General features: G+C 40.8%; 1 pseudogene; it reads left to right on the top strand.

Moving 5' to 3' along the window:
• The first annotated feature begins 3283 nt into the window (after nt 1-3283).
• Nucleotides 3284-4563, top strand: LOC126487289 (acidic leucine-rich nuclear phosphoprotein 32 family member B-like; annotated as a pseudogene).
• The last annotated feature ends 2082 nt before the right edge of the window (nt 4564-6645 follow it).

Here is a 6645-nt window from a genome sequence, read left to right as displayed (position 1 = left end):
ATTCCCCTACAAAATGTTCTGGCTTTGTGGGAGCCTAGCCAGTTTGGATGTTCACCTTCCTAGACCTGGACGGAGGGGGGAGGACCTTGGACTTTAAACAGGGCAGGGAACCCTGACTGCTCTTTGGACTGGAGAGGGAGGGGGAGAGGGGCAGGAGGAGGGGGAGAAAAATGGGAGGCTGGGAGGAGGCGGAAACTTTTTGTTTCTCAATAAAAAATTAAAATAAAAAACTATAAATTATCAATAAACATTTGAAAAAGTGTTCAACATTCTTAGACATCAGAGAAACATAAACTAAAGTTGCTTTGAGATCACTTGATGGGTGGTTATCTTTAAATTAGTGAATGACAATAATACTGGTGAAGATGTGGGGAATGAGGAATCCTTAACCACATGTGGTGAAAATATAAAATTTTGCAGTCACTATACAATTCAGAATAAGATTATTCAAAACTGAAAATGCAATTATGATGTGGGATTTCCCTCTGCATACTGTGATTACCACTAATGAATAAAGAAACTGCTTTGGAACTATAGCAGGGCAGAACTTAGGTAGGTGGGGAAAACTGGCCTGAATGCTGGGAGAAAGAAGGGTGGAGTCAAGGAGAAGCCATGGAGCCACCAGAGACAGACACTGGGAACTTCACCTGGTAAGCCACAGCCACATGGTGATACACAGATTACTAGAAATGGTTTAAATTAAGATGTAAAAGTTAACCAATAAAAAGTAAGAACTAATGGGCCAAGCAGAGATTTAGATAATATAGTTTCTTTGTGATTATTTCGGGAGTCTGGGCAGCCAGAAAACAAACAAGCAGCTTCCTCCAACAGAATTACCAATTATGTCATTCCTGTGGACACACACACACACACACACACACAGGATGAAAGCAGAAGAGAGAACTATTTGACGGGAGAAGAAAGATCAGCAAGAGGGCCAAGAGTGGGTGGGGCAGGGAAGTACAGTGGGATGAATAAAACCAAAGTACAGTGATATATATGCATGAAAATATTGACGTGAAACCTACAATAATAATAATAGCATTAAAGTGGATGAAAGCTTTAAGGGAGATATCTCAGCTTACGAAGTGCTTGCCACACAAGCATGAGGACCAAATTTTAAAGACTAAAGCCCATGTAAGGAAGCTGGGAGTAATAATACATGTTTGTAATTCCAGTAATAGGAAGGTTGAAAAAGATTTACTAGCCAGTCAGCCTAGCCCAATTAGCAAGACCAAGGCCAGTGAGAAGCCCTGTTTCAAAAACAAGACAGATAACTCCTAACAAATGACACTTGAGGTTTACATTCTGACCTTCAAATGCACATGCATGTGTATCTGCACATACACACACTGGGGGTGGGCAAGTAGGTAGTAGCATAATCTTTAGCAAATAAGATAATACATTTGAGAGACAGGAAGACCTCTGTGTTTACACTAGAATGTGCTTGTCTACAGAGCACATTCTAGCACAGCCAAGGCTACACAGAGAAACCCTGACTCAAAAAAAAAAAAAGACAGAAGAAAAAGAAAACACATTTGAATCAATCTTTCTTTTATTTTACATGTGTCCTTCATTCTCACTTCCTACCTGATCTACAAAATGAGGAAAATAGTATACATTGCTCATGAGATTCAATTCCTGTATAAGCGAAATTACATTCCAAGCACAGTGCTTAAAATTAGTAATACTGGAAGTGTGTATTGTAGCACCTGCCTAATGAGTGATGCCAACAAGTTGGTGACGAGTAGAAGTGAGGTAGAGATCCTAGAGAACAGAGCCATCAAAGGAAAGCAGGCACAGGCAGAACATCAGTGAGACTTGAAAGATGACTAACACGTGAATGTGCAGAGATGAATTATGGGGTAGCACAGGCTGTTGGGATGGAGTAACTGATGGAGACACACATCATGGATGTTCTACCAACCTAACTAGAGCAGAAGGGAGGGCTTCCAGTTTACCATAACACAAAGCTGTAAAAAGAACAGGGGACAAAAGAAGACCCTTCAGTACAACCCTACATAATCTGCACTCATTCAGTAACAGGGACTAAAAGAGGTTAATAATTTTGCATATTATTTAAAATATGCACACAAATTTATGGGCTCTAACAAAAAAAAAGAGTAACTGATGATCTTAGATGCATGTTTTTATTTGCCATGGCTCAGCCACATCACACTCGGTTTCAGAGAGATGTGCAGAACTCTGACTTCCAATACAAATGTAATAGCTAATTTATTTTTACCTAGCATACTAAGTTTGGCCAGCTGAGATCTCCAAGTGTAGGAACATGGTGCAACAGCAAACAGAAATTGCTTAATGAGTCAGTTGTGTGTCTAGTCTTATACAGAAATAGTCTACAGTATTACATCACTCTGATTATAGACCAACCATTCATCAAACCTCATTAATTAGAAGAGCACATCGAGTAATGATTATTAATATTTAACATCGTGACTTGTAGGACATACCAAAGATTTTTACATATTTAACATTTTCTGAGATCCAACTTTTAAGATTTTGATAATTGATAATCTTAAAGAATTAATGATTAATGTCAAATTTAATACTTCTATATGCTTCAGGGTTTTCAATATTTTATCTATGAATAGCTATAAAACATTAAAGAATGTCACCTCTGTCCAACTACAGACTTCAACAGACACAAATACGTACTTTTTGCCTTTGTAGAAATTCTCTTTTATCCAGAAATAATTTTTAATAGTAAACATACAGAAATTTCTCACAAATCATCTTGGTCCTGTGTTTATTATTTTTCTCCTTCCAGATAAAGGCTATGGTTCTCAGGATAGATAGACTTCAGGACCATACCTTAAAGTTAGTACAATGAGAGATTGCACTAGAGAGGCTTACACAGGAAGACTTTGAGCCCAAAGCCGTCTTGAGAGTTCTAGGGGTAATAACAACAATAAAAAGAAACAGAAGTTGCTACAAAACAAACATAAGTATAGAGGTAAGAAAGCATTCATCATCTTTTACCAATGAAATTACAGTCTCTTACAGCTGGAAAATATACCACGTATGCTTTGAGCTGGCCCCAAAGGAAACTATAAATGAAATATATGTTGTTAACACAAATTCCATTCACCATCCATTCACAAATTCCATTCCCAACAGAACAAGGCTGCCTCTGCAACACGTTTGCGTCAACAGCCACAGCTGGACTGGTAGGGAAGGGAATGGATTTTGGAGGAGTAGGAGGAGGGGTGAATATGATCAGACAACACATAAAATTCAAAATAAAAATAATTAATATTCTCCCCCCTCCGCCCCCGCCGCGGAAAGTTAAGTTTGAAGAGGGGGGACGAGGGAAACATGGACATGAAGAAGAGGATCCACCTGGAGCTGAGGAACCGGACCCCGGCAGCAGTTCGAGAACTTGTCTTGGACAATTGCAAAGCGAACGATGGAAAAATCGAGGGGTTAACGGATGAATTTGTGAACCTAGAGTTCCTCAGTTTAATAAGCGTAGGCTTGTTTTCAGTTTCAGATCTCCCCAAGCTACCGAAATTGAAAAAGCTTGAGCTCAGCGATAATAGAATCTTTGGAGGTCTGGACAGACTAGCAGAAGAACTTCCAAGCCTCACACATCTGAACCTAAGTGGAAATAAGCTGAAAGATATCAGCACCTTGGAACCTTTGAAAAAATTGGATTGTCTGAAAAGCCTGGATCTCTTTGGCTGTGAGGTCACTAACCTGAACGATTACCGAGAGAGTGTCTTCAAACTCCTGCCCCAGCTGTCCTATCTGGACGGCTATGACCGAGAGGACCAGGAAGCACCTGACTCCGATGTGGAGGTGGATGGTGTAGAGGAAGCCCCCAACTCAGATGCAGAGGTGGATGGTGTGGACAAAGAAGAAGAGGATGAAGAAGGAGAAGATGAAGATGAAGAGGAAGATGAGGACGGTGAAGAGGAAGAGGATGATGAAGAAGAGGATGAAGATGAAGACGAGGATGTAGAAGGAGAAGATGATGAAGATGAAGACGAGGATGTAGAAGGAGAAGATGATGAAGATGAAGTCAGTGGGGAGGAAGAAGAATTTGGACATGATGGTGAAGTTGATGAAGATTGATGAAGATGAAGAAGATGAGGATGAAGAGGAGGAAGAAACTGGGAAAGGTGAAAAGAGAAAGAGGGAAACAGACGATGAAGGAGAAGATGATTGAGACCCGAAACAATCTGCAAGAACCAGAACTGTTGAGTATTGGTTGGACTGCTCATGGATTTGGTAGCTGTTTAAAAAGGTAGCTGTGATACGACCCCAGGACACCCCACCCAAAGAGCCAAAGAATAGTTCCCAAGACATTCCGCCTTCCTCCGTTTAGCCCCTTGGTAATCCACCACCAAGCCTGGGGACTTCTGCCCCAACAAAATTGTAAACGTTGTTAGGTTTTCGTGTAAGACTCTTGCTGTATCGTGACAGCTGTGATTGGTGAGTTGACCGTCCTGGCTGCCAGTTACACTGCGATTGTAACAACATTTTTACTTTCTGTACAACAAGGAAAAGCTTTGTAAATAAAATCTTAACATTTTGAAAAAAAAAAAATTAATATATGGTATATATTATATATGCGTATGTGTGTGTATTTATACACACACACACACACACTGTCCTCGAGTCCTGATGCTCAGAACTTTGTGTTCACAAAGGATTTTCTGCCTTTCACTCAGTAGCTCTCAAGTTCCTGTTCATAACTGAGCTCAGTCAGATAAAATAACTAATAGTCACATGAATGAAATATATAATGAAAATAGAACCTATGCCTGGGAAAGGGTGATCAATAAAGAACCTGAGTTTCAGTAGATACATTTGAAACGAGTTACCTTAACCATTGGGAGAGAAAAATAGTTGCCATCTTAAAAACCATAGAGTGCTTGAGGACAGGTGGTCTCTGGAAGGATTCTTTCAAATCAAATCCTTCATAGTATCCCCTCCATCCTATTCTACCTACAGGGTCAACTCTACTTACACATATCTACTGCCATTTTATTATATGCATTTAGTTATTTGAGAGAGGGAGGCTATTACTTCTTTCAATCAGGGACTACATCAAGGGCAGCCCCAATTTCTCCACTCTAGACAGCTCTATACACAGCCTAGGGCTAAGGAAATACTTCTGTTTCCATCCAGTCAGGTCCCACAACGATGACCCAGCACGGAAGAGCAGTGAACAGCCCTGCATGGGATGAGGTGATGCTGCAGATTCAGAACACAGCTCAGTCACAGTGACCTTCCACAGCCAACTGTGGACAGCAGCGGAGAGCAGGAACACCAAGCCCCTCTTCATCCTTGCAAACATACTAGTCTGAATTCTGATGGACAGAACCTCTGTAAGTGCTTGGCACATCCCTTGTCTCAGGAAGTGGGACATGGAACAGAGGTCCTGTACAGAATAGTGAACAAAAGCAGTCTCTTCACTGGCCCAGGAGTGTGCTATCCAGTTCAGTCATGCGGATGACAAAAGGGCTCCCAGAGTGTCCGCAACCTAGTAGGAGTCATCTCACCACCCTTAATTTATATGACACTTGAAGCCATTATACATTGCTGCTGAGTTAAAGTATCTCAGTGACAGTATTTTATAATCCTCTAGTGTTCCCTGAGCACATAAGAGGAAAATGAGAGAGACTGGGATAGACAGGATGTGAGGAGCAATTTAGCTGTGAATTTTAGGCTTGCTGTGCTTTGGGACCTTTAGTGAAACTGACATCAACTAAGGCAGCCAAGTGCGTGAAAGAGAGGAAGGGCCAGTGACTACATAACCTCTTGAAACATTTCCTGAAACAGATGTCTCTTCTAGGCTCACTCTGAAGCCTCCTACATCACCCACAGAGCAGGTTACGTGGGCATTTCATGTTTAATTAGACGTTTTCTAGCGTGTATGCTGACTTTAGGTCAAACTCATAGTTACACTAAAAGCCTGCTTAAATGAATGTTTCCTGTTCTTTCTCCTTTCAAGACTAAAGCCTTATCACAAGCACTTGTGATTGGAGAGGGATTGGCTATTTCAAAACTAAAGCCATCTCAAAGTAAAGAAGGGAGGCCAAAAACACTGAGAAGTCTGTGTCTTTGAAGACAGCAGGATGACATTTTCTCCCAAATAAAACACCATTTAAATACAATATGTGTTATATTTATATATATGTTACATGAGAAGGGCCTGTTTGTTTGGGGTTTCTGTCCTCCCACCAGGTACCCCACATCTGTTTATCCCCAAAGAAAAATCACACATAGGTCTCCATAAATTATAAGCTGATTGGCCCATTAGCTCTAGCCTCTCACTGGATGACTCTCACATCTCGATTAACCCATTTTTCTGATCTATGTTAGCCATGAGGCTCAGTACCTTTCTCTAGTGAGGCAGATCACATCCTGCTGCTTAGGTGGTCTGGGCAGGAGTGGAAGGAATCCGCTTCCTCCTTCCCAGAATTCTCCTGTTCTCATTATATCATTTCTACTTCCTGTCTGGTTTTCCAGCCTATATTTCCTGCCTGGCCAAGCGTTTATTTATAACATGATTGACAGAACACAGACAATTCTCCCGCATATATATATGAGAGAATGTGTGTGTGTGTGTGTATATATATATATATATATATATATGAAAGAGAATATGCAGCATTT

The sequence above is a fragment of the Alexandromys fortis genome, unplaced genomic scaffold, assembly GCF_014885135.2.
Source record: "Alexandromys fortis isolate MF-2015 unplaced genomic scaffold, M_Fortis_MF-2015_v1.1 scaffold_142, whole genome shotgun sequence".
NCBI classification, from domain to species: Eukaryota; Metazoa; Chordata; class Mammalia; order Rodentia; family Cricetidae; genus Alexandromys; species Alexandromys fortis.
This window is presented reverse-complemented; position numbering and strand designations above follow the sequence as displayed.